Below are 27,475 nucleotides of genomic sequence, written 5' to 3' on the forward strand. Positions count from 1 at the left end.
AGGTTATGGCACAAGGAAGCTGATAAACATACATTTTTTCCTTTTTTGAAATAAATAGTTAATTTCTCTGGAGTTAATTTGAGACAACATGATTAACCTATTAAAAGTTTTTCCCTCTAATTTTGCCATGGAGTCCTTGGGTGGTGCAGATGGTTATTGTGCTTGGCTACTTACCTAGAAGTTGGAGTTTTGAGGCCCCCTAGAGCCAATGCAGAAGAAAGACCTAACGATCTACTTCTGAAAACACACTAGCCTTTGAAAACCTTAAAGAGCACAGTTATTTTTTGACACACTTGAGATTGTTATGAGTCAAACTCAACATGATGACAACTGGTTTTTAATTTTGCCATTTCATTACGACTTTCTAACTTTATTAATCTCCTCACGCATTAACTTGCATCCTATTTTAAGGAAGAACTAGATCTCCATTTGTGTAATTATTGAATTCTGTTTTATATCATAGACTCATGAACTGCTCAATTTAATAGGTTATTTACTTGTTTATTTATTTATCTATATATGTATCTGTTTGTCTACCTGTCCATTCATTCATTCATTTATTATCTTTCCCTTCTCAGCTGCTGATGAAAAGGTCAGCAGTTCCAATTCACCAGTCACTCCTTGGAAACCCTATGAAACAGTTCTACTCTGTCTTATAGGGTTGCTGTGAGTCAAAATCACTCAGTGGCAATGGGTTCTCATTTATCCTTCTATCGATCTATTTATTTGTTATCTATCTGTCTGTCTATTTATTTATTTATTTTGATGTTCCCATTCTTCAAGATTTGACCAGTTCCTTTCCAGATGGCTTTCTCTCAGCTTTGGATACTACCTGTCCTGATGGTATGTTCTGTAAGTAAGCACTTACCTACATTTACACACGTACACACCAAGATGATAAGGTGTGTATACATATGTATGTATACATAAATATTCGTCAATATTTATGTATATATGTACATGTATCTTTATGACTTTTTCTATAAATACATGTAAGTCTGTATAGTTCTATCTATATCTATAAGCTATATAATCTATTGATATGTATTTATCTGTATTAAAAAAAACCTTCTGTACATATTCCTATATTAAAACTCTAATTTAACACCACAGAGTACATTTTAGGCTCCATTCTTTCAAATCCTGTAACTCTCTTCTACAGTCATATGCCTAAATCCTATTTTTCTCCAAATGTTTGCTCATTTGCTCATGTGTAGTATACATATGCTGAACATAATGAATATAATGTCACTAAATTGTACATGTGAAGAATGTTGAGATAGCAAATGTTTTGCTACATATATATTTAACACAATAAAAAATTTAAAAGTTTCAGAATTGTTAACATCTAATTTTGAATATTTGATGTTATAGATTTTTTTTAAATAAAATTTACATACAGTGATGGCAAAAATCTTAAGTGTACAATTTAATGAAAAAGTTTGCTCTCTTGGGCTATTCCAGACAATGTCTACACTCCTACTCCCCAACAATAATTTTTTTTCTGATATTTTTTCCTTCATAATTTTTGACCATTCTAGATCTTTACGATGGGGCATTGATAGTTCCGTGAAGGATTCTTATGTCACACGTGGGAGATCAAGCTGGATTCTGGCCAGTGCACCTCACACACAGCCACCACATCAGTTGAAGCTTGCATGTTGCTCTGATGTCGAATAAGTTTGAGCAGAGCCGTAGGCTATGATGGCCTACGAAGAATGGCCTGGTGATCTCCTGAAAATCAGCCAGTGAAAACTCTGAATCAATGGTCTAATCCATAACCAATCATGGGGATAGCGTAGGACCAGGTAGCATTTCCTTCCATTATTCATGGAGTCACCATGAGTTGGAGGTTGACTTCATGGCAGGTAACAACATACAACATATCTGTATGTACATAGAATCATACTGTATCTTCTCTTTTGTGTTTAGTTTCCTAAAAAATACAGCTTAGTATCCATGATATTCAATTTTTTTTAACCTATTGGTAGTTCTTTTTTTCTTTTTGTACATTTCATTATACAACTATAAATTTGTTTACCTATTGCCCTGTTGAGAAGCATTTAGGTTGCTTCTAGTTTTTCTGTTTCATGAAGCAGTTTGCAATAAACTCTCTTGTACATTTGGTTCAACATACAGGAATGGAATCGCTAGTTCATAAAGTGGGTGAGTATATATTAACTGGATAAGAAACTGCCAAACTACTATTTTATTCTCCTACCAGCAATGCATGAGAGTTCCACTCGGTCCATATCCTTAATAATATTTTATTGTAAACAGTCATCTTAATTTTAGCCATTCTAGCATTTTGGTATTGATTCACTAAATGACTAATGATGTTGAGCACTTTGTCATATGCTTATTGGCCATATTTTTATGGGACACGTCCATTCAATTTTTGCCCTTCTTTTTGTCTTTGAATTGCGTACAAGAATCTTTTATTTTTTTAAGCAGAAATTTTGTGATATACATATGTTGCAAAATATATTCTGTCAGTCCGTGGATTATTTATTTTCCTAACAGTTAAAGAACATTTTTTTTCCTAAATTTTATTTATTTTTTTGTTGCTGTTGAGAATATACACAGCAAAATGTACACCTATTCAAGTTTTTATATGTACAATTTAGTGACATTGATTACATTCTTCGAGTTATGCAACCATTCTCACCCTCCTGTTCTAAGTTGTTCCGCCCTCATTAACATAAACTCACTGCCCCTTAAACTTTAGAATTATTGTTGTCAGTTTGATCCCATATAGATAGTTCTTAAAAGAGCATGATACTCAAGGCAGGCATTTTTTACTAGTTAAGGTAAACTAATATTTGGTTTTAAGAAAGACTTCAGGAGATATTTTTGGCTTAATGTTTAAAGGTAATCTCAGGGCAATAATTTCAGGGATTCACCCACCTTCCATGGCTCCAGAAAGTATGGGTCCATAAGAATTTGAAATTCTGTTCTGCATTTTCCCCCTTTTAAACAGGATTCTTCTATGGAATCTTTAATCAAAATGTTCGGTAACAGTAGCTGGACACCATCCAATTCTTCTGGTCTCATGGCAAAGGAGGCAGTTGTTCATGGAGGCAATTAGTTTCGCTTTCCAAATCCTCCTTCTATTATTAACTCTCCTTTCTCTGTTGCTCCAGGTAAATAGAGACCAATTGTGCCTTGGACAGCAGCTCACAAGCTTTTAAGACCTCACATTATTAGGCCAATTAACTGGGATGTCCCATGAAGCCACGACTCTAGACTCTAAACTCCAAATCAAAGAACAAAGTCCCATGAGGGGTTTGGTTGTACATAAGTAGCCTCAGAAGCTACTCTTCTTTTTTTTTTTTAAATGAATATATTTGTCACACAACTTTTGTAAATTCAACTTTTTACAGGAGCACAACTTATTCACAGTAATTGGAATAACTGGCTGTGCTACAGTACAATTTGAGTCTTCCATCATTATTAACCACTGTTTTCCACTCTCCCTCCCAGCCCCGGTAACCACTAATAAACTTTGGTCTCTATATATTTTGGCCTTTTCTTGTCTTTTTATATAAGTGAGGTCATACAATATTTGTCCTTTTGTGACTGACTTATTTCACTTAGAATAATGTCTTCAAGCTCCATCCATATTGTAGCATGTATCAAGACTGTATTTCTCCTATGAATTCTAATACATTATTCCATTTCTAAGACATCATTTCCCACCCCTTCATGGCAAAAATATTTTCCCAGATTCTCTTTTAGAAACTTACAGATTTAACTTCTACATTTCTGTCATTGATCCATCTTGAATTAGCATATGTATAGAACTTGAAATCAACTTTTAGTAGTTCCATATAATCTTTCCTTTGCAGATTGAGTTACTTGGGTAAGTTTTTTGCAATTATATTGATCTTGTAAATATGGGTTTATTACTGAACTTTCTATTATATTATATTGATCTCTTTTTCAGTCTTCTTCCAAGTGCCACAAGGCCTTAGTGTCTAAGGTTTTATAAGTCTGAAGTCCAGTCATGTAAATCCTTGAACTTTATACATTTTCAGTATTGTTTTAATTATTCCAGGACTTATGAATTTTCATATATCCTAGAAAGAACTTTGACAAATTTTATTTCCAAATAATATGTTAACTATTTTTTGACTCCAAGTTATTTTTATCTTATAAACTAAAATTATCAGTTAAGGTAGAATTTATTCATTTGCTTATACAAAGAGAATATAAAATTTGAATTATACTTCTTAAAGACCCTGAAGTCCTGGTGGGACAGTGGTTAAGAGCTTGGCTGCTAACTAAAAGGTTGGTAGTTTGAATCCACCAAGAGCTCCTTGGAAATCCTATGAGGCAGTTCTACTCTGTCTTATGGGGTCACTGTGAGTCAGAATTGACTGGACAGCAACAGATTTGGTTTTTTGTTGTTTTTGTTAAAGTCCCTTTCTGGACTCTGTCTGAGAAATTATCTGTCAACAAACTTGTAGCCTATAGGGGCATTTCTATTCTTCTCATGTTTTTAAAATATCTCAAATAATTCTACAGGGTTGCTTAATATATGTCTTGAACCAGATGATTTATGAATGGGATTTATTTTCACCTCCTCCTCAGTTTCCATTTACAGTAAGAACTACTCTTTTATTTTTTCTCTACATAACATTTTAAAAGCATTATCTAAGTGGGTTTCTGAAGGTTTGTGTGCTGTATTTCCTGAAGCATACTCTTATTTTAATCAAACAGTATTTCAATTTTTCAAACATACTTTATACTTTTTTATATTTATACTGGGATGGACTGAGTAATATTCCAAATTAAGAACCTTTCCAAAAATACCTTACATAATATTTACTGATGTTTGCTTATTTTAGTGCATCTTTTCAAGTTTAAAATTATTCTTCGTTAGTGGATAAATCATATTCTACCCAGTTTGACAAGAGAAGTGACTAAGAAAATATGCTTAAAAAAAAAAACTTTTTTTTTTTTTTTTTGAAAAATGGAGCCACAACTTTCTTTTATATATACTTGAAATAAAGATTAGTAACAATCTTCCTGGATTAGTTTAAGTGAAATGATATTTGGAGACTTGTACTATAATGTTTAAACATAACAAAAATTTCAGTTGGTGTTAGCATTATCTGAAACATCTCATAGATTTTTAATGAATTTCAGGGTGCCTGTAGTGGATCCAAGTAAGATGAAACCCTTGCTAACTTCAAGGCTTCAATATACACACACTTTTTAAGGAATTAGCTAGGAAAATTGTGGGGGATAGCAAATCCAAAATCCATACTTCAAATGGAAGACTCAAAACTCCAGGAGAATAACATGTAATCCTGAGGAAAAACTCCTCTTTTCCAGAAAATAAATCAGTTTTTCCTCTAAGGTATTCAACTGATTGGATGAAGCCCACACGTATTGCTCAGGGTAATCTTGTTAACTTAGAGTCATCTGATTGTAAATATTAATCATTTCTACAAAACACCTGCACAGCAACTTCTAGTGTTTGATCAAACTACTGAACAACATAGTCAAGCCATATGACACAAAATTAACCATCATGGTCCACCCATTTTCAACATTTCACTCGTACATATCTTCTTAACCCTTTGGTAACCCATGAAACTTACTGTATCCCAAACATATTTTATGCCTCTGTACTCCTTTGGGAAAGAAGTAGCCAGGTTTTAACATGTTTAGCCTCAAAGTGGGAGACTTTTGAAATGTGTAATTGGAGCCTCTTTTTTGTGTAGATTGACCATTGTTTTAGGTGATGCCTCCTGTACCTGTGAATTTTTTAAGCTTTTGACAGGTTTACCTTTATTTCTGTGAGATATGCCTCCTCATTATGTTTACAGTTATTGTGTTCTCTTGAGAATATACTTATCACAAGAATAAGCTATTTTTAGTCTTCACTCAGTCATACCTACAACCAGTAAAAAAAAAAAAAAAACAGTCATAGTGGCCGTTTTCTACTTGATGCTATTCATTGTTTCCAGGTGTTGCTGGATCCCTGTTTTTCTAGCTTATGAACAGTAAACAATGCCTTTGCAATAAGGAATAGTGCATTGCAGTGATACTTTTCGATGGACTTGAACTCCTATAAATTGTTCCTACCCCTCATTCAATCTTAGTTCCCAACCATTCCTTACACATGTAGCAGGTGGAATGCACCACTGTGAGCAGTTATGTAGTGTTCCAGGGCAGCTGTTTCTGCTACTTAGCTGTTAGTACTGCTTTTGTCATAATGAAGAATACACAGTAGCGGTAATTTTCCTGAGATTCAAATTCCTTCATTTTATTTATTTATTTGGGCTGCGAGTGCTGCTTTTGCAGTAAGGAATAATGTATTGTACCATGTTTTGAAAAGTTTTGTGAAAAATAATTAAAAAGCTAAGAAGGAGCGGCCATGCTCCCCAGACCTTCTGTTGACACAGGACAGGAACCATCCCCGAAGACAACTCATCAGACATGAAAGGGACTGGTCAGCGGAGGGGAGAGAGATGCTGATGAAGAGTGAGCTAATTATATCAGGTGGACACTTGAGATTGTGTTGGCAACTCTTGTCTGGAGGGGGGATGGGAGGATAGAGAGAGAGGGAAGCCGGCAAAATTGTCAAGAAAGGAGAGACTGAAAGGGCTGACTCAAGAGGGGGAAAGCAAGTGGGAGTAGGGAGTGAGATGTATGTAAACTTATATGTGACAGACTGATTGGATTTGTAAACGTTCACTTGAAGCTTAATAAAAGTTATAAAAAAAAAGCTAAGAAGGAGATTAGAATAAAATTTATGTGTAGTCATTTTCAGGTGTCTTCACATTTTACCTCATGTTTTCCAAATTTTGAAGAAATAAAATAAATGATTTTAATATTGACTTATATTATCAGGATTGACTATGTCTAGGGTCTGGGGTAGAAACAATTTATAGGAGTTTGAGTCCATTGAAAAGTATCACTGCAATGCATTATTCCTTATTGCAAAGGCGTTATTTACTGTTCACAAGCTAGAAAAACAGGGAGCCAGTAATACCTGGAAACAATAAATAGCATCAAGGGGAAAGTGGCCACTACGACTGAGTGAAGACTAAGAACAGTTTATTCATAGTCAATAACCCATAACTCATAACAAAAATTTTGAACTGGTCCTTTATCAGCATGCCTTCCATTAGTGAAAACACATGGTATCAACAAAGTGAAATTGTGTTTTCACTTCCATTAGTGAAAACATATGGTAATTCAAAGCAGAAAATAATTGGATCACCAGAGTTTTAACTATATTTAATCTCTAAAAAAGTCAGTAACAGTCATACTCCTGCCTAAAATGATACAATGGCCCTGCATGCAACCAAAAACACATTAACTGTTTCCTCAGAAGAGGGTACAAAATCCTTCCCTCTTCTCCTTGATATCCTGTGAATTAAAAACTATGATATAAAGTTAATATGTCTTATGTTATATTATAGGTGGATAAGAGAAGGAACAAAACAAAGACATTTGACATACATACACACGCATTTATAACAAAATAAGGAATAAATAATCATAACAATTACAGTCCTCTTTTCAACATCTGGTCAGGTGGTCATAGTTGATATTTATATCTACTTTCTTCCACTGTTCATTTCATATTCCTTTTTTGATCTCAGCAAGCACACCAGATGATGTAGTCATAATTCTTTGCTTGGTAGGATGATCTTAATCTTCATTCCTAAAATGTCTGGGTTGTTAGTTGCCCTATCTGTAGTGGGATTTTGTAGTTCTCCACTGACTTTAATCATGGAACATGGTAGTACTAAGAGATACCCTAAGGGATCACAGGTATTCTAGGCATACCCTTTTTGACTTCATTTTGTAATAATAGCCCAATATCCCTTTGGTAATCATGATCAATCACAATAGCAAATAGAGTAATTCACTTCTTTGCCAGTTGATTCAAAGACACAAAGAGCCAAAACTGACCAGATGTAGTCTTAGATTCCAGTTCAAAGGAATCATTGCTGTGTTTTCTTATGGAAGTATTCCTCCCTTTGGCACTAAGGTCTCTACACCTACAGGGTATAATGTTGTAGGTACTGGTAGTGAAAGTTTTGCTAATTGATCACTGAGCATAACAGTGAGTGGTGCCAATCTCATTCCACTTCTTGATATCCCAGACCCATGACTCCTGGTTATGAGAGAAATAGAACCATATATTAGATGGTGATTTAGAGCACATAGAGCCTCCTGAAGAACATTACCTCAGTCCTGAGAGGCATTGCCATGTAGCTGGTATTGTAACTGAGTCTTCAAAAGTCATTCCACCATTCTATCAAAGCAGCCCCTCAGGATGATGCAGAAACTAGTAAGACCAGTAAATTTCATTATCATGGGCCCATTGCTGTACTTCATTTACTGTGAATTGAATTTCTTGATAAGGCCCTACATATGTCCATAGACGGTAGTTTTGGCAGACAAGTTGCATGCAGGTAAGGCAAAATTGTATTCAGAGTAGGTGTTTATTCCAGCAAGAACAAAATGCTTCCTCTTCCATGACAGAAATGACCCAATGTAGTGAACTTGAGAACAGTTAACTGATTGGTCTTTCCTTGGAATGGTGCCATATTTGCTACTCAGTATTGGTCCCTCCTGCTGACAGACTGGGCACTCAACAGTGGCTGTAGCCAGGTTAGATTTGGTGAGAAGAAGTAACACATGTTACACGTTGCTGAGCCCATGCATAACTTTCATTCATGTCATCATGGCCACTTCATTAAAGAGTTCATTGCACAATACCAGAAGTGACTGAGGAAAGAGGCTGACTTGTATCCACAGAATGGATGATCCTATCCATGTGATTACTAAAATCTTTCTCTGCTGGCATTATCCATCGGTGAGCATTCACATGAGACACAAATGTCTTCATGTTTTTGGCCACTTCAGAAAGATCTACCGCATACCTCTTTCCCAGACTCTTTATCACCAATTTTTCAAATATATCCCTTCCAAGTCCCTGACCATCCAGCTAAATCACTGGCCACAGCCCAATCAGTGTACAATTATGCATGTGGCCATTTTGCTTTTCAAGTAAAATGAAAAATTAATTACACTGCTCAAAGTTACACCCACTGAGAGATTTTCCCTTCAACACTGTCCTTCAGAGATATACCAGGAAATAACTATCATTGTGCAGCTGTCCACTTTTGGATGGTACATGCATATTGCACAGAACAATCTCTAAGCCAGGCACAAGTTTCTCTTCCTCAGTCAACTGATCATAGGGAACCCCCCATGAAGCCGTATTTACATGTTGGTAAGACAGAAGGTAATATAACAGGAGCAGAGACTGTGAGATTTTGGGCCACTTCCTCATGTAACATATTGTGCCTTCATGGCCTACTGGATTGTCATCTCTTGTATACCACTTCCATTTGATGATGGAGTGCTGCTGTGAATGTTCAACTTTATGATTTTGTGGGTTAGACAACACCCAGTTCATGATGGGCAGCTCAGGTCACATGGTTACTTGGTGGCTGTGATCAAACTTTCAGTTTCTACTTAGGCCCAGTAGCAAGATAAAATCTGTTTCTCAAAAGAAGAGTAGTTATCTGCAGAGTATATCTGGTGGGTTTTGCTGAAAAATCCCAAAGGTCTGCTCTATGATTCACCAGTAGGGGCATGCCAAAGGCTCCAAAAAGCATCTCTATTTGTCTCTGACACCTCAAGTACCATTGAATTAGCTGGATTACATGGGTCAAGTGGCAGAGCAGCTTGCATAGTGGCCTGGGCCTTGTGCAGGGACTTCTCTTGTTCTGAACCTCACTCAAAAAGGTCAGCTTTTCAGGTTACTTTGTAAATGGGCTTGAGTAGCACACTCAAATGAGGAGTATGTTACCTCCAAAATAAAAAGTGGCCTACTAGGCATTGTACCTCATTTTTAGTTATAAGAGGGGCCACATACAATAACTTATCTTTATATCAGGAGGGATATCTTGAAATTCCAACATCAATGGTTTCCTGAGAATGTCACTGAGATGGAAGTCCCTTGAATTTCTGTCAGGTTTATTTCTCATCCCCTGCACACAGCTACAATAACAATCATGACCTGTTTAAGTTACAATAATCTGCTGTCATTCTCCAAGATCTTTCTTTTTTCTGCACAGACAAAAACAAACCAAAACCGACAACAACAACAACAAAAAGTAGGAGGCCTTATACTTCTCCATTTCAAAACATGCTAAAAGCAATAATAATCATACAGAGTAGTATTGGTACAACAATACACATATGGACTAATGGAATAAAATTGAGAGCACAGAAATAAACACATCAATCTATGGCCAATTGATTTTAGAAGCAATTAAAATTTCTCTTGAGGAAACCCCCACTTGTCTGTCAGTTCCTTGTACTTTGGATCGCTGTGTGTTGCTGTAATGCTGGAAGCTATGCAACCAGAATTTACATCCCAGCAGTGTCACTCATGGTGGACAGGTTTCAGCTGAGCTTCCAGACTAAGACAGACTATGAAGTACCCAGCAGTCTACTTCTGAAAAGAATTCGCCAGTGAAAACCTTATGAATAGCAACAGAACACTGACTGATGTAGTGCTGGAAGATGAGTCCCCAGGTTGGAAGACATTCAAAATATGGCTAGGGAAGAGCTGCCACCTCAAAAATAGAGTTGACCTTAATGACATGGATGGAGTCAAGTTTTTGGGACCTTCGTTTACTGATGTGGCACTACCCAAAATGAGAAGAAAGAGCTGCAAATATACATTAATAATTAGAACATAGAATGTAGGAAGTATGAATCTAGGAAAACTGGAAATCGTCAGAAATGAAATGGAACCCATAAACATTGATGTCCTAGGCATTAGGGAGCTGAAATGGGCTTGTATTGGCCATTTTGAATCAGACAATCACAGGGTCTATTATACTGGGAATGACAACTTGAAGAGGAATGGCATTGCATTCACCATCAAAAAGAACATTTTAAGATTTTTTCTGAAGTACAAAGCTGTCAGTGATAGAATAATATCCATATGCCTACAAAGAAGTCCAGTTAATATGACTATTATTCAAATTTATCCATCAAACTCTAAGGCCAAAGAAGAACAAATTGAAGATTTTTACCAATTTCTGCAGTCTGAAATTGATTGAACATGCAATCAGGATACATTGATAATTTCTGGTGATTAGAATACAAAAGTTGGAAACAAAGAAGAAGAATCAGTTGTTGGAAAATAAAAACGATACTGGAGATAGCATGATAGAAATTTGCAAAACCAGTGACTTCTCCATTGCAAATAACTTTTTCACCAACATAAACAGATACTATACACATAGACCTCATCAGATGGAACACAGGAATCAAATCATACATCTACGGAAAGAGATGAAGAAAAAGTTCAATATCATCAGTCAGAACAAGGCCAGGGGCTGATGCAGGACACACCGTCAATTTCTCATATGTGAGTTCAAGATGATTCTGAAGAAAATTAAAACAAGTCCATTAGAGCAAATGTATGACCTTGAGTATATTCCACCTCAGTTTAGAGACTATATCAAGAATAGATTTGATGGGTTGAACACTAATGACTTAAGATCAGATGAGTTATGGAATAGCATCAAGGATATCATACATGAAGAGAACAAGAAATCATTAAAAAGACAGGAAAGAAAGAAAAGACTAAAATGGATGTCAGAAGAGACTCTGAAACTTGCTCTTGAATGTCGAGTAGCTAAAGCAAATGGAAGAAATGATGAACTAAAAGAGCCAAACAGAAGATTTTGAGGGGCACCTTGAAAAGACAAAGTAAAATATTATAATGAAATGTGCAATGACCTGGAGATAAAAAATCGAAAGGGAAGACCATGCTTTGTATTTGTCAAGCAGAGAGAACTGAAGAAAAAATTCAAGCCTTACATTGCAATATTGAAGGCATCTACAGGGAAAATTTATTAAACAATGCAGGAAACATTAAAAGACAATGGAAGGAATACACAGAGTCACTATACTGAAAGGATTGGTGGACCTCAACCACTTCAGGAAGTAGCATATGATCACGAACTGATGGTACTGAAGGAAGAACTCCAAGCTATGCTGAAGGCATATGGCAAAAAAGAAGGCTCCAGGAACTGGCAGAATACCAATTGAAATGTTTCAACTAACACATTCCCCACTGGAAGTGCTCACTCACCAATCCCAAGAAATTTGGAAGACAGCTATTTGGACAATACTCTGGGAGACTTCCATATTTATACCTATTCCCAAGAAAAGTGATCCAACTGAATTGGGAAATTATCAAAGAGTATCGTTAATATCACACACCAGTAAAATTTTGCTGAAGATCATTCAAAAATGGCTGCAGCAGTATATTGACAGGGAACTGCCAGAAATTCAGGCCAAATTCAGAAGGGGACGTGGAACCAGACACATCATTGCTGATGTCAGGTGGATCATGGCTGAAAAAAAGAATACCAGAAAGATGTTTACCTATGTTTTATTGAGTATGCAAAGGCATTTGACTCCGTGGTTCATAATAAATTTTGGATAACATTGTAAAGAATGGGAATTCCGGAGTGCTTAATTATGTTCAGGAGGAACATGTACATAGATCATGAGGTAGTTGTTTGAACAGAACAATGGGATACTGCATGGTTTCAAGTCAGGAAAGGTATGTATCAGGGTAGTATCCTTTCACCACACTTTTTCAATCTATATGCTGAATAAACAATCTGAGAATGTGGACTCTATGAAGAACAGTTATGCAGATGACAAAACCTTGCTTGCTGAAACTGTGAAGGGCTTAAATCACTTACTGATGAAGATTGAAGATAACAGCCTTCACTACGGATTACACCTCAACATAAAGAAAACAAAAATTCTCACAAATGGACCAATAAGAAACATCATGATAAACTGAGAAAATATTGAAGTTGTCAAGGATTTCATTTTACTTGGATCCACTATTAACATCCATGGAAGCAGCAGTCAAGAAACCAACAGATGCACAGCATTGGGCAAATCTCCTGCAAAAGACCTTTTTAAAGCGTTAAAAAGGAAAGATGTTACCTTGAAGGCTAATGTGTCCCTGACCCAAGCCATGGTGTTTTCAATCTCCTCATATGAATGTGAAAATTGGAGAATAAATAAGGAAGAGCAAAGAAGAATTGAAGTCTGAATCATGGTGTTGGTAAAGAATATTGTATATACCATGCATGGACTGTCAAAAGAGCAAACAAATCTTTCTTGGAGGAAGTACAACCAGAATGCTCTTAGAAGCCAGGATGACGACAATACCTCTGACATACTTCAGATATGTTATCAGAGGGGATCAGTCCCTGAAGAAAGAAACCATCATTGGTAAAATAAAGGGTCAGCAAAAAAGAGGAAGACCCTCAAAGACATGGATTGACACAGCAGCTTCAACAGTGGGCTGAAGCAAAACAAGGACTGTGAAGATGGTGTAGGATCAGACAGTGTTTTGCTCTGTTGTACATAGTTTTGCTATGAATCATAGCTGCCTTAATGTCACCTAACAACAACAAAAATTCAAAGGCATCTAATTGAGTACCAAAACATATCTCATCCAAAGTATCAGAAATATTTCAGAACTGTGGTTGTGGTAAGGCAAGGAGCATGAGGATTGGACGATCAATCTTGTGTTTATGTTTAGCCTTGGCCATTTACACTATCTCTGATCCTTAGAAAATTACTTAAAATTTTTAAACATTAATTTCCTCACAGGAAAATGAATGCAAACACTTAGTCTGGTGTGTGGGCAATGGCAAGTGATCGTTTATGGCTATAAATAAATGTTAGGCTTTTATCAACCAAAGAGAATTGAGCAGATACCAGGTGGAAAAAAGTAAAATAAGACAGACACATAGGCTCTTCCCTCTGTGTTCATAGTACAAAGAGACAGACAACTAAACATAAAATTACATCAATGTGTCAAGTGTTATGAACCGCGAAATCCTGAGAAGTGGCAGCTGGCCTGATATTAATGGGTCAGGGAAAACTTTCTTTATAATCTGTTACCTAATCAAGAACATGAAGTAGATGGGAATTACATAGGAGAAGCAGTAGTCAGAAAGAGGCCAGTGATTTAGGCAGAAGTTATAGATTACAGATAAACCTGCAGACACAAAATATGAGATTGAAAAATAAAAAAAGTCTGCTTAAATGAAAGAGAGTGGCAGATAAAGAATAACAAATGTGGACTATAAAGGTAGGGAAACGATATAGGTCATTGGAAGCCATAGAAAGGAATTCGAATTTTATTCCAAAGACAATGGAAACCCATCAAAGCATTCCAAAAAAGGTCAATACCTACTTGGATAATGCAAGGAGGATGGAAATCTTGGCATCAAGGATGTCTCTTAGGACTTGGCTTCACTAACATAGATTGCCATTGTTATTAGGTGTCTTCAAGTCGGTTCTGACTCATAGCAACTATGTGTACAACAGAACTAAACACCTGTGCCCTAGATTAAAGATGGTAATGTTCTGCACTAAATCACTGTCATTGAGAACAAGGAGAGATAAACGGATGAATTTTGTGTGTACTGAGGAAAAAGACATGAGGTTCTGGTTGAATATAGAGAATGAAAAAGAATACAGGAATCAAGAAAGAAATTTCTATGTGTCCTGATAAAACATGAAGGAAGTGATTATGATCATTGTCCTATGTATCATTGTTTTAGCTAGCAGACGTGTGCAATCAGAAAAAGAAGTTAACATCTCTTACTTACTAAATATTGGGAGATGGGAGAAAATAACAAATAAAGTGTTCACATTTTCTAAATTTCTATGGTTGTTCAATTCAACAAATACATATATTTATCACCCACTATACTCAGACACTGTGATAAATTCTATTGCAAAACAGATATCCTTTAAAAGCTATCATATAAATAAATTAGTCTAAGAGTTAGAACAAGAATTAAAGCCTAAAGAAAGCAATTTAACATGAGTATATGAGAAGAAATTTATTCCAACATGAATATTTCAGAAGGCTTCCAAGAAGTGGTAACATGTAAGATATGTCACAAATGAAAAACATGGTTTAAAAAGTGACTTTTTCTACTAAGATCCATGTCCTTGAATTTTTAATTGTGTAAGTACATATATGAAAGAGTTTTTCACTGTGAAACAGTGCTTCTCAACTGGGACCAATTTTACACTCCCTCCCCAGGGGACATTTGGCAATGTAAAGGACAGTCTGCTAACCTCTTGCTCCCAGAAAAATATTCTCAGACCCAGTTGTCAAAAGTTCTGAGGTTAAGAAAACCTGCAGTTTAGTGACAGTGAAACTGAAATTTCAAGTATAACAACTTCTTCCTCATTTCTTTCCCTTCTTCTACTTTGTTCAGTTCTTCCTACATATCCCTAAAAATAAACTTCTTCCAGCACTTTCTTAATTGCTTTACATTCTGGTACAAAATATTCAGTGACAGTAGTTCACTAGCAAGTTACTTCAAATATTTAAGCCTAATATTCAAATGTAACCTAGTCAATTTTATTTTCTATTCTAATGTTTTGTATCTCCCATATTGATTGACTGATAGCATGCATGTAGGTGATGGAAAAAACACAGCTTACATTCATTTAGTTCATCACTCTTTATGTTACCACACTGTAGTGCACCAGATAGATCTCAAGTTGATATTTTTCTTCTAATTCATACAGCATTATTTCATTGTTGCATTTCCAGATTTTCACTCAAACAAGGTTTAGTTTACTAAATACAACAATTTACTTTTTTTTTTTTTTTGGTTTGTTTGTTGTTTCGGGCATGTAAAATGCTACTGAGTATTTCTGGTTTCAACAATCAAAATGCTATTATTGAAAGGTAAGTTACATCTATGTTAAGAAATAAAAAATCTAGTTTAATTCACTTAATTATAAAATCATTCATTTATATACTTTACTCACTTCATATTTCTTGAGTCCGTAGTTACTTTCCCTTTAATTTATTATATTTTTATTAACAATTTACCAGCTGTGTTTAGTGCCAACATTTTTATTGATTATTCTTTGGGGAACTCATTTATTTTTAAAGAACAGATGTTTCTCCATTAATGCCAACCACCCCATCCCTTCAAAGAGAATGAATGATGTTTATATGTCTTGAGAAAAGGATTAGGTGAAGATATCTATGTTACCAAATCATTTTTTACAAAACAATGAAAAATAGAAAAGAGACAAGTAAAAGTAGAGAAAGTCTGAATATATTTTAACATTTTGAAAGATAACTGGAAAACTCAGACTTTGATATCATATATTTTAACCACATTTAAAATATGAGCAAGCAGTTTAGAATGCTAATCTTATATTTACATTGTCTTTGAATATTATTTGATAAATATCAGGCAGTTTGTATGCCTTATAACTAAACATGTGCATGTGACTAAATTCTAGGTATTTTGCAGAATGAGAAATACTAATAAATATTTTTTTGTTTTATTCATTTGCCATGCAATTTAAAAATGTTTATTGACTAAAGATCTTTCTATTAATTTCACTGAGAAACAGAAACAATTTACACACACACACAAAAAAAAAACCGTGCTGTGGAGTCGATTCCGACTCACAGTGACCCTGTAGGACAGAGTAGAACTGCCCCGTAGAGTTTCCAAGTAGCGCCTGGCAGATTCGAACTGCCAACCCTTTAGTTTGCAGCTGTAGCACTTAACCACTACTCCACCAGGGTTTCCAATTTACATATACCCTCCCCCAAATCTACAAATTGCCATGCATTTGTTGCCATCTAATCTGCATTTTTTTCTGTTATAATGAATGAAGTTGTTATGCCTATCTTCACTGATTAATTTATCTCAAGAATATCTGTTGAGCGTTTACTATTGTGTTCCCTATTCCCAGCAACTTTGTTGATATTGTGAGTACAAAGTTAACCTACAGACGAAAATCCCCCATGCATCTGTCAGTTTGTCATACTGTGGGGCTTGCATGTTACTGTAATGTGGGAAGCTATACCACTGGTATTCAAAATACCAGCAGTGTCACCCATGGCAGACAGGTTTCAGCTGAGCTTCGAAGAATGGGAAGAAGGACCCGACAGCCTACTTCTGAAAAGAATTAGCCGGTGAAACATTATGAATAGCAGTGGAACACTGTCTGATATAGTGCTGGAAGATGAGCCCCCCAGGTTGGAAGGCACTCAAAATATGACTCAAAGTAGAGTCGACCCTAATGACATGGATGGAGTCAAGCTTTTGGGACCTTCATTTGCTGATGTGGCATGAATCAAAAGAGAAGAAACAGCTGCAGAGATCCATTAATACTTAGAACATAGAATGTAGAAAGTATGAATCTAGGAAAATTGGAAATCATCAAAAAGGAAACAGGATGGGTAAACATCGATATCTTAGGCATTAGTGAGCTGAAATGGACTGGTATTGGCCATTTTTAATTAGGCAATCATATGGCCTCCCACGTTGGGAATGGCAACTTGAAGAGGAATGGCATTGCATTCATTGTCAAAAAGAAAATTTCAAGATCTGTCCTGAAGTACAAAGCTGTCAGTGATAAGGTAATGTCTATACGCTTACAAGGAAGACCAGTTAATATGACTATTATTCAAATTTATGCACCAAACACTAATGCCAAAGATAAAGAAATTGAAGGTTTTTACCAACTTCTGCAGTCTGAAATTGATCGAGCATACAATCAGGATACATTGATAATTACTGATGATTGGCATGTGAAATTTGGAAACAAAGAAGAAGGAACAGTAGTTGGAAAATATGGCCTTGGTGATAGAAATGATGCCAGGGTTAGCATGATAGAATTTTGCAAGACAAATGATTCCTTCACTGCAAATATCTTTTTTCACCAACATAAATGGCAACTATATAATGAACTTCACCAGATGGAATACACAGGCATCAAATTGACTACATCTGTGAGAAGAGACAACAGAAAAGCTCAATATCATCAGTCAGAACACAGCCAGAGGCTGACTGTGGAACAGGCCATCTATTGCTCATATGCAAGTTCAAGTTGAAGCCTAAGAAAATTAGAGCAAATCTATGAAAGCCAAAGTACAACTTTGAGTATATCCCACCTGAATTTAGAGACCCTATCAAGAATAGTTTTGATGCGTTGAACACTAATTATTGTACACCAGATGAGTTATGGAATGACATTAAAGGCATCATAAGTGAAGATAGCAAAAGGTCATTAAAAAGATAGGAAAGAAAGAAAAAATAAAATAAAAAGACCAAAAGCAACGTCAGAAGAGACCCTGAAACTTTCTCTTGAAAGTCGAGTAGCTAAAATGAACAGAAGAAATGATGAAGTAAAAGAACTGAACAGATTTCAAAGGGCAGCTTGAGAAGACAAAGTAAAGTATTATAATGAAATGTGTAAAGACCTGGGCTTAGAAAATCTAAAAGGAAGAACACTTTTGACACTTCTCAAGCTGAAAAAAACTGGAGAAAAAATTCAAGCCTCAAGTTACGATATTGAAGGGTTTTATGAGCAAAAAATTGAACCATGCAGGAAGCATTAAAAGAAGATGGAATGAATACACAGAGTCACCGCACCAAAAAGAATTGGTGGATGTTCAACTATTTCAGGAAGTAGGATATGATCAAGAACCAATGGTACTGAAGGAAGAAGTCCAAGCAGCACTGAAGGCACTGGTGAAAAACAAGGCTCCAGATTCACAGAATACCAATACAGATGTTTCAGCAAATGGATGCAATGCTGGAATTGCTCATTCTTCTATGTCAAGAATTCAGAAGACTGCTACAAAGCCAAATGTCTGGAATAGATCCATATCTGTGCCCAGACCAACAAAAGGTGATCCAAGGGAATGCAGCAATTATGAAACAGTGTCATTAATTTCACATACAAGTAAATTTTACTGAAGATAATTCAAAAACAATTGTAGCTGTAAATCATCAGGGAGCTGCCAGAAGTTCAAGCTGGATTCAGAAGAGGATATGGACCAAGGGATATCATTGATAATGTCAGATGGATTCTGACTGAAAGCAGCCTATATCAGAAATACGTTTAACTATATTTTATTTTTATGCAAAGGTATTTGACTACGTGGATCATAACAAATTATGCATAACATTACAAAGAATGGGAATTCCAGAACACTTAATTGTGCTCATGTGGAACTGACTCAATGACCAAGAGGCAGTTGTTTGAACAGAACAAGGCGATATAGCATGGTTTAAAATCAGGGAAGGTGTGGGTTAGGGTTGTATCCTTTCACCATACTTATTCAATCTGTATGGTGAGCAAATAATCTGAGAAGATGGACTACATGAAAAGAAGGTAGCATCAGGATTGGAGGAAGACCATTAACGACCTTTGCTAAATGCAGATGACACAATCTTACTTGCTGAAATCAAAGAGGACTTCGAGCAATTACCAATTATGATCGAAGACTAAAGCCTTCAGTATGGATTACACCTCGACATAAAGAAAACAAAAATCCTCAGAACTGGACCAATAAGCAACGTCATGATAGCTGGTAAAAAGATTGAAGTTGTCAGGGATTTCATTTTACTTCCATCCACAATCAGCACCCGTTGAAGCAGCAATTGAGAAATCAAACGACGTATTTCTTTGGTCACATCTACTGCAAAAGACATCTTAAAAAGTAAAGATGTGACTCTGAGGACCATGATACACCTGACCCAAGCCATGGTCTTTTCAATCATCTCGTATGCATGGGAAAGCTCAGCAATGAATAGTAATGCTGAAGAAGAATTGATGAATTTGAATTGTGGTGTTGGTGATTAAAAAAAAAAAACATTGCCATCAAGTCAAATGTTGAATATCCCATAGACTTCCAGAAGAATAAACAAATTTGTCTTGGAAGAAGTACAGCCAGAATGCTCCTTAGAAACAAGGTGGCAACACTTCGTTTCAAGTACTTTGGACATTTTATCAGGAGGGATGAGTCCCTGGAGAAGGACATCATGCCTAGTAAAGGGTCAGTGAAAAAGAGGTAGTCCCTTAATGAGATGGATTGTCACAGTGGCTACAACAATGGGTTGGTTCAAACATAGCAAGTATTGTGAGGATGGCCCAGATTTAATGGTCTGACTGAGACGGGAGGAACCCCGGAAGACAGGGCCCCCGGAATTAAAACCATTCCCAAAGCCAACTCTTCAGCCAAAGATTAGAGTGGACTGCAAGCCATAAAATGATACTCGTGAAGAGTGTGCTTCTTAGTTCAGGTACATACAGGAGACTTAAATAGGCAGCTCCTGTCCAAAAGAGAAATGAGAAGGCAGAAAGCGATAGGAGATGAATGAGTGGACACGGGAAATCTGGGGTGGGAAGGGGGAGTGTGCAGTCACATTTAGAGATAGCAACTACGGTCACATAACAATGTATGTATAAATTTTTGTATGAAAAACTAATTTGAGCAGTAAACTTTCACCTAAATCACAATAAAAAAAAAAAATACAGCCTACCTTTTCAGGCTTTCATTTCACATTCATAATCGTATGTTATAATAAACAAGTTCTTGTTTTATGTTGTAAAATATATCCTGTTACTGTTAGTGTATTTATGTTGTATGTAAAATTTTTAATCAACTTCAAAAAATTATGAAAATATTTTGTTCCGGTCTCTCCACAAACTCTCCGACATTCATTATTTTGTGTTTTGTTTTATTGTTTAGTTTTGGTTTGCATTTCTCTAATAGCTAATGATTGTGAGCATATCCTCATGAATCTGTTAGCCACCTAAATGTCTTCTTTGGTGAAGTGCCTGTTCGTATTGTTTGCCCATTTTTTAATTGGGTTATTTTTGTTTTTGAAGTTTTACAGTATCTTGTAGAATTTACAGGTTAGACACTGATTGGATATGTTGCAGCCAAAAAAATTTTTCTTAGCCTGTAGGTTGTCTTTTTGCTCTAGTAATGAAGTCTTTTGGTGAGCATAAGTGTGTGATTTTTAGGAGCTTCCCAGTTATATTGTTTCTCTTCTGGTGTGTGTACATTGTTAGTTAAGTTTTATATTCTGTTTATGCTGTGTATTAGGGCTCTTAGCATTGTTCTTAATTTTTCTTCCATGATCTTTATTGTTTTAGATTTTATATTTAGGTTTTTAATCCATTTTTAGTTAATTTTTGTGCATGGTGTGAGGTATCGGTCTTCTTTCATTTTTTTGCAGATGGATATCCAGTTATGGCAGCACCATTTGTTAAAAAGACTGTCTTTTCCCCCATTTAAAGGACTTCGAGACTTTGTCAAATATCAGCTGCTCATAGGTGGATGAATTTAAGTTTGGATTCTCAATTCTGTTCCATTGGTCTATGTACCTGTTTTTGTACCAGTACGAGGCTGTTTTGACTACTTTGGCAGTAAAATAGGGTCTAAAATTAGGTAGAGTAAGGTCTCTCACTTTATTTTTCTTCAGTAATGCTTTACTTATCCAGGGTATCTTCCCTTTCCATGTGAAGTTAGTGATTTGTTTCTCCATCTGATTAAAATTTTTTGCTGGAATTTGGATTGGGATTGCTTTCTATCTGTAGATCGCTTTGGGTAAAATCGACATCTTCACAACGTTTAGTCTTCCTATACATGAGCAAGGTATATTTTCCACTTATGTAGCTCTTTTTTGGTTTCTTGTAGTAGTGCCGTATTGTTTTCTTTATACAGGCCCTTTACATCTCAGTTAGACTTATTCTTAAGTATTTTATCTGCTTGGGATTATTGTAAATTGTGTTGATCTAGTGATTTTCTCTTTGAAGGTCTGTTTGTTGGTGTAGAGGAATTCAACTAATTTTTATGTTTATCTTGTATCCTGACACTTTGCTGAAATCTTCTATTAGTTCCAGCAGTTTTCTTGTGGATTCTTTGTAGTTTTCTGTATATAAGATCATAACATCTGCAAATAGGGATGCTCTTTATTTATTTTTCTTGCCTAATTGCTCTGGCTAGGGCTTCCAACACAATGTTGAATTAGAGTACTAATAAAGGGTGTTCTCGTCTGATTCCCATTCTCAGGGGGAATGCTTTCAAGTTCTCCATTTAGGATGATGTTGGCTATTGGCATTATGTAAATACCCCTTATTATATTGAGGAATTTTCCTTCTATTCCTATTTTGCTGAGAGTTTTTATCATGAATGGGTGTCGAACTTTGTCAAACACCTTTTCTGCATCAATTGATAAGATCGTGTGGTTCTTGTCTTTTATTTATGTGATGGATTACATTGACACCATGTTTTTTCTAATGTTGAACCCTCCCTCCATACCTGGTATGAATCCCACCTGGTCATGGTGAATTATTTTTGTTGATATGTTGTTGAATTCTATTGGCTAGAATTTTGTTGAGGATTTTTGTGTCTATGTTGCGGTTACCTTAATATTTATCTCTATTTTTCAAAGTTTAAACCAATCTTTTATTTTCTTATATTGCTCTGACTTCCTCTCCATATGAAAGATCTATGACTACATTATTTATTCCATCTTTTTTGTTTTAATGTTGTCATCTTTTACATATTGATGTCTCTGTTTCCTATTTTCAGTGTTTTAGCTTTGATATATTTTTGTGACTTCCCTAACTGGATTGATATCTGGTTGTTCTGTCCTGTGTTCTAGTCTTGGGTTGTTATCTGATGTTATTAATTTTCTAACTGGAGGACTCCTTTCAGTATTTCTTGTAATTTTGGTTTGGTTTTTACAAATTCCTCAAACTTTTGTTTGTCTGTAAATGCTCTAATTTTGCCATCATATTTGAGAGACAGTTTTGCTGGATATATAATTCTTGGCTGGTATTTTTTTTTTTTCCTTAAAGGATTTATGTATGTTATCCCATTGCCTTCTTGACTGCATGGTTTCTGTTGATTAGTCAGAGTTTAGTCTTATAAGCTCTCCTTTGTAGATGAATTTTGTTATATCCCAAGCTGATAGTAAAATTCTCTCTTTATCTTTGGTTTTGGCAAGTTTGATTGCAATATGTCTTGGTGACTATCTTTTGGGATCTACCTTGTGTTGAATCAATAAGCTTCTTGGACATATATCCTCTCATCTTTAATGATATCAGGGAAGTTTTCTGTCAACAAATCTTCAACAATTCTCTTTGTATTTTCTGTTATCCCTGGTGCTGTGGTACTCTGAACACTTGTAGGTTATTCCTCTTGATATAGTCCTATATAATCCTTAGGGTTTCTTCATTTTTTAAAATTAGTTTATCTGATTTTTTTCTCGGATAAGTTGGTGTCAATGCTTTATCTTCATTCTCACTAATTCTGAGTTCCAATTCCTCTATTCTGCTCTTATAATTTGATTGAATTGTCTAATTCTGAAATTTTATTGTCAATCTTTTGGATTTCTGTTTTCTGTCACTCTACGGACTTTTGTAGCCTATGAAGTTTGTTATTATGCTCTCATATAACCTTCTTAAGTTCCTCTGTTGCTTTGTCTGTGTGTTCCTTGGCTTGGTCTGCATTTTCCTGATCTCCTTCCTGATCTCTTGAAGTGCTCTGTATATTAATCTTTTTAATTCTACCTCCAGTAATTCAAGGTATTATCTGCCTCCAGAATGTTTCTTGGTTCTTTGTTTTGGTCTTTTGCTGAAACCATCATGGTCTGCCTCTTTAAGAGATTCGATATTGACTGTTGTCTGCAAGCCACCAATGTTATTATATTTATTTATTTTATGTTTGCTTACTGTATCCTAGTGTCTTGATTTGTTTTATTTTGTTTTGATAGGCTGGTCATGTGAGCTATTTTGATTATTGACATCTCCGAAGCTCTCATATCCTGTCATCAAGTGGTTAGATCTGTTACTAGGTATGCAAGTCCAGGAGTCTATTTACTTTCCTTGTGTGGATTCAGCTCAGGTGACCAGGTTGTCAGTCACCAAGTGTGTGGTGCAAGCTTTCACCTACAGTCTTAGACAGGTAGGGGTGATTGGAGTAGGCACAGGTATCTGGCTGCAGTAGGGGGTTATGTGCTGAGCAAGGCAGAAGGTGATGGCTGCCCCTGAGTGTCAGGGTGGAAGTTATGTCCCTGTTTCCTAGAGTGTACAGGCAGGTGGGTTTTGCAGCTGGATTTTGTGTACCCAATACTGTTGGTGTAAGGACTGGCAAGGCACACTTATTCTTGGACTCTTGTTGCAGGTGGCTAGGTGGAGTAGGTGGAGCCACCAGTCCTCAGGCCTCTGGTGTGGGTAGATGATGATCCTGCTTAATGGGTAGGGTATAGTCAAATGTCATGAATCTGCCACTCCCCTTTATAGCTGTTGCAGTTGAAAATAAGTTTCGTGTATATATCCTGTTGTACTGTGCTAATTAGGGTCTATGCTGTTGAAATAGGCCTACATAGGTCTATGCTGGAGTGAAAGGCATTCAATATCTGTTGAATCCCTTATGTCTGTGCCTATGCAAAGGGACTGTGCCTACCTTAATTTTCCAGCTTAGGGGAGGTGCCAGATTATTCTTTTTTTCCCTCTTTGTTAATTTGTTCCTCTTCCAAAGCGGGGAGAATGTCTTGGGGTATTTGATGGGTCCTGCTTCTGGCCCAGGTGGTGCAGCAATTGCTGAACCTGGACCAGGACCAGGAGCAGAGTGAGAAGGGGGCTGGTAAGTGGGAGAGAGGTACTTCCCAGAGGGTAAAGGGTTTTTTTGATCCATAAGATAGGGTAGACCCTTGTACTTATTGTTTGCCAATTCAGAGACACTTCTCCCTGGTGCCAGGGGCTTGAGGAGACTTTCCACCACTCAGTTTCTTGCAATGTGGAAAACAGATCCTGATCCAGCCTGAGGGGTGCAACCTAGGTTAGGTCTGGCAAATCCTTGTTGCTTCTGAACTGTCTCTTCCTCTCTCTGCCACTCAGTCCAACTCCTCAACTTTGTCTTTGATGTTCAGGACTCCTAGATTGTCATATATAGTGGATTCACTTGTTTTTTCTGGTCTTTGCTGTAAGAGGGACCACAGTGAGTGTCTGACTACTCCACCATCTTGGCTCAGCCCTCTGCAGTTTTAACAAACATAACTGACAAAAAGATTGTACAGGAATACAGAAAGCACTTACAAATCAATAAGCAAATTAAAAAAAAAAGTGATATAAATATTGACAAAACACATAAATAGGCATTCCAGACATGTAGATACCAAAATGGTCAATAAACATTTGGAAAGGAGCCCCACCACATTAGCATGTTGTTGTTGTTAGGTGCCATCGTGTCGGTTCCAACTCATAGCGATAATATAGGATGGGGTAGAACTGCCCCATAGAGTTTCTAAGGAGCAACTGGTGGATTTGAACTGCTGACCTTTTTGGTTAGTGGCCTTAGCATGCCATAGCTCTTAACCACTGCACCATCACAGCTCCTCCCACTTTAGCATACGGGAATGCAAATTAAAACCATGATGAGATACAACTGTTTTTGCCCCAAAAGAGCAAAAATTAAATATTATCATAACATGATGTCTTAGCAATCATGTATGACTATGATTATTACTATGCAATGCTGGTAGAAGCATAACGTATGCCCATATTTTAGAAATATTTGGTATTACACAAAACAGTTCAACATGTGCCTACCTTATAACCCAGCATTTCTGCTCTCACCATGTATCCCCAAGAAACATGGTTATGTACACTAGAGACACATACAAGAATGTTAGAAGTAGCATTATTCATAATAGTGAAAACTAGAAGTAACCTAAATATTCACCACTGTTATAGACAAATAAATTCTGGTATTCTGTAAAATGCAGTATTATTCTGGAATGAAATGGACTAAACTATAGCCACATGCAACAATAACAACGAATCACACACGTGTAATTTTGAGGCAAAGAGGCCGTGGAGAAAACAGTAACATTATACGATTCTACTCATAAAATGCAAAAAAAGTGCCTAAATGAAACAACTAAACAGAAATAATGAGAATGTCAACAAAATGTGAAAAATTTAACCAATGTCACCGATCACTGGAAGAGGAGCAGGTTTTGCTGTATGGATTTTCACATGTGCACATGAAAATAACGGTGCCTGTGTATGCATGTCTTAGGTGTAAATATGTAAAGAAAAGAAAGGGATTACCATAATGTCTGGATGTTTCTTATTTTTGGAAGGAGGTAAAAGACAATGATTAGGAAGGGACTGGGGGGATGATATGTTCAATGCTAGCAGATTTCCCCTTGTGATTTGTGTCAGCATATCACTGCATTTTTTAAAAAAATTAATTGGGTTTTGCATTTTCTTTGTGAATTTTTATGTATGTGTACCATAATTTTACAATGAAAATTGTCTAAAACTTAAATTGTTTGAAAATAACCGGTTCTTTATAAAGAAATGTATTTGACAAAAAAACTTTCCAATTCTATTAAAAAAAAAAAAAAAGTTGAATAGAGTTCACGCCAACTCATGGTAGCCCCACATTTGTCAGATTAGAACTGCTCCATGGAGTTTTCCATGGCTGATTTTTTCAAAAGTTGATAGCCAGGCCTTTCGTCTAAGGTGTCCCAACACAGATGCAATCCTCCAAATTTTTGGTTAGGAGTCAAGTGTGTTAACTCTTTGTATCGACCAAGGATTCCCACGTTCCATTTATTTTATATTTTCAAAAAGTGTACTTCTTTGTTTCTTTTTTTTTATTTTAGCAATATGCAATATAATGACTATGTAAAAAAAGCAAAAGTACTCTGTTAAATCTCTCCTCACCCTCACAGACATACAGGAGGGCGTGGCATGTGTAGAGTTGAGTAGGCACATTACAATTTAAAAAAAAGTGTGAGCATATGCTATATTGAAAATGAGACATTATCATTAACAGAAGGAAATAGCTAAGGTAGTCGTCTGACTACCTGGGAAATAATTTATTCCACTTGGAAAGAACAGTCAGATTATGCCTCCTGTTTTCCAGAGAAAATAAGGAGTCTAGTCAGTGTGACTGGAGCAGACAAGTCAAGTAGAGAATCATGGGAAATGAGGTTACACAGTATCAAATCATTTAAGGCCTTATGGGGTAGGCAACTGCCTTATAAGACAAGTAAAGACATTGCTTTACTTTGAGTGAAATCAGGAGAACTTAAAGGACTTTGAGCATAGAGGGGAAGCAAATATGATTTAGGTTTTTAAAATGTTACTCTGGCTGATGTATTGAAAACAGATTATTGATGGGATGGCAGGAATTTTGAATGTTAGGTTGAAAAAAAAAAAAAAAGGACCTGTTTGAGTAAGTTGACTTTCAGGGAGAGGATCTTGTTCTCACTCAAACGCAGTTCTTAAGCCCAATGATATTCTTCAGAAAAGCCCATCTTCTTTCAGGTAAAGTAGAAACTTCCTAATAATATCACTTGGAGTATATTTGCCTCAAGATAAAAATGATCCATTTCTAAAGTGTCTTGTTCATTGTCATGGATTGAATTGTGTCCCCCAACACAATTCAATCCATGACAATTTGGTAAGGCCATGATTCCCAGTATTGTGGGGTTGTCCTCAATTTTGTGATTGTAATTTTATGTTAAAGAGGATTAGGGTGGGATTATAACAGAGGTACTAAGGTCAC

This window comes from Elephas maximus, chromosome 5 (genome assembly GCF_024166365.1).
Source record: "Elephas maximus indicus isolate mEleMax1 chromosome 5, mEleMax1 primary haplotype, whole genome shotgun sequence".
Taxonomy (NCBI): domain Eukaryota; kingdom Metazoa; phylum Chordata; class Mammalia; order Proboscidea; family Elephantidae; genus Elephas; species Elephas maximus.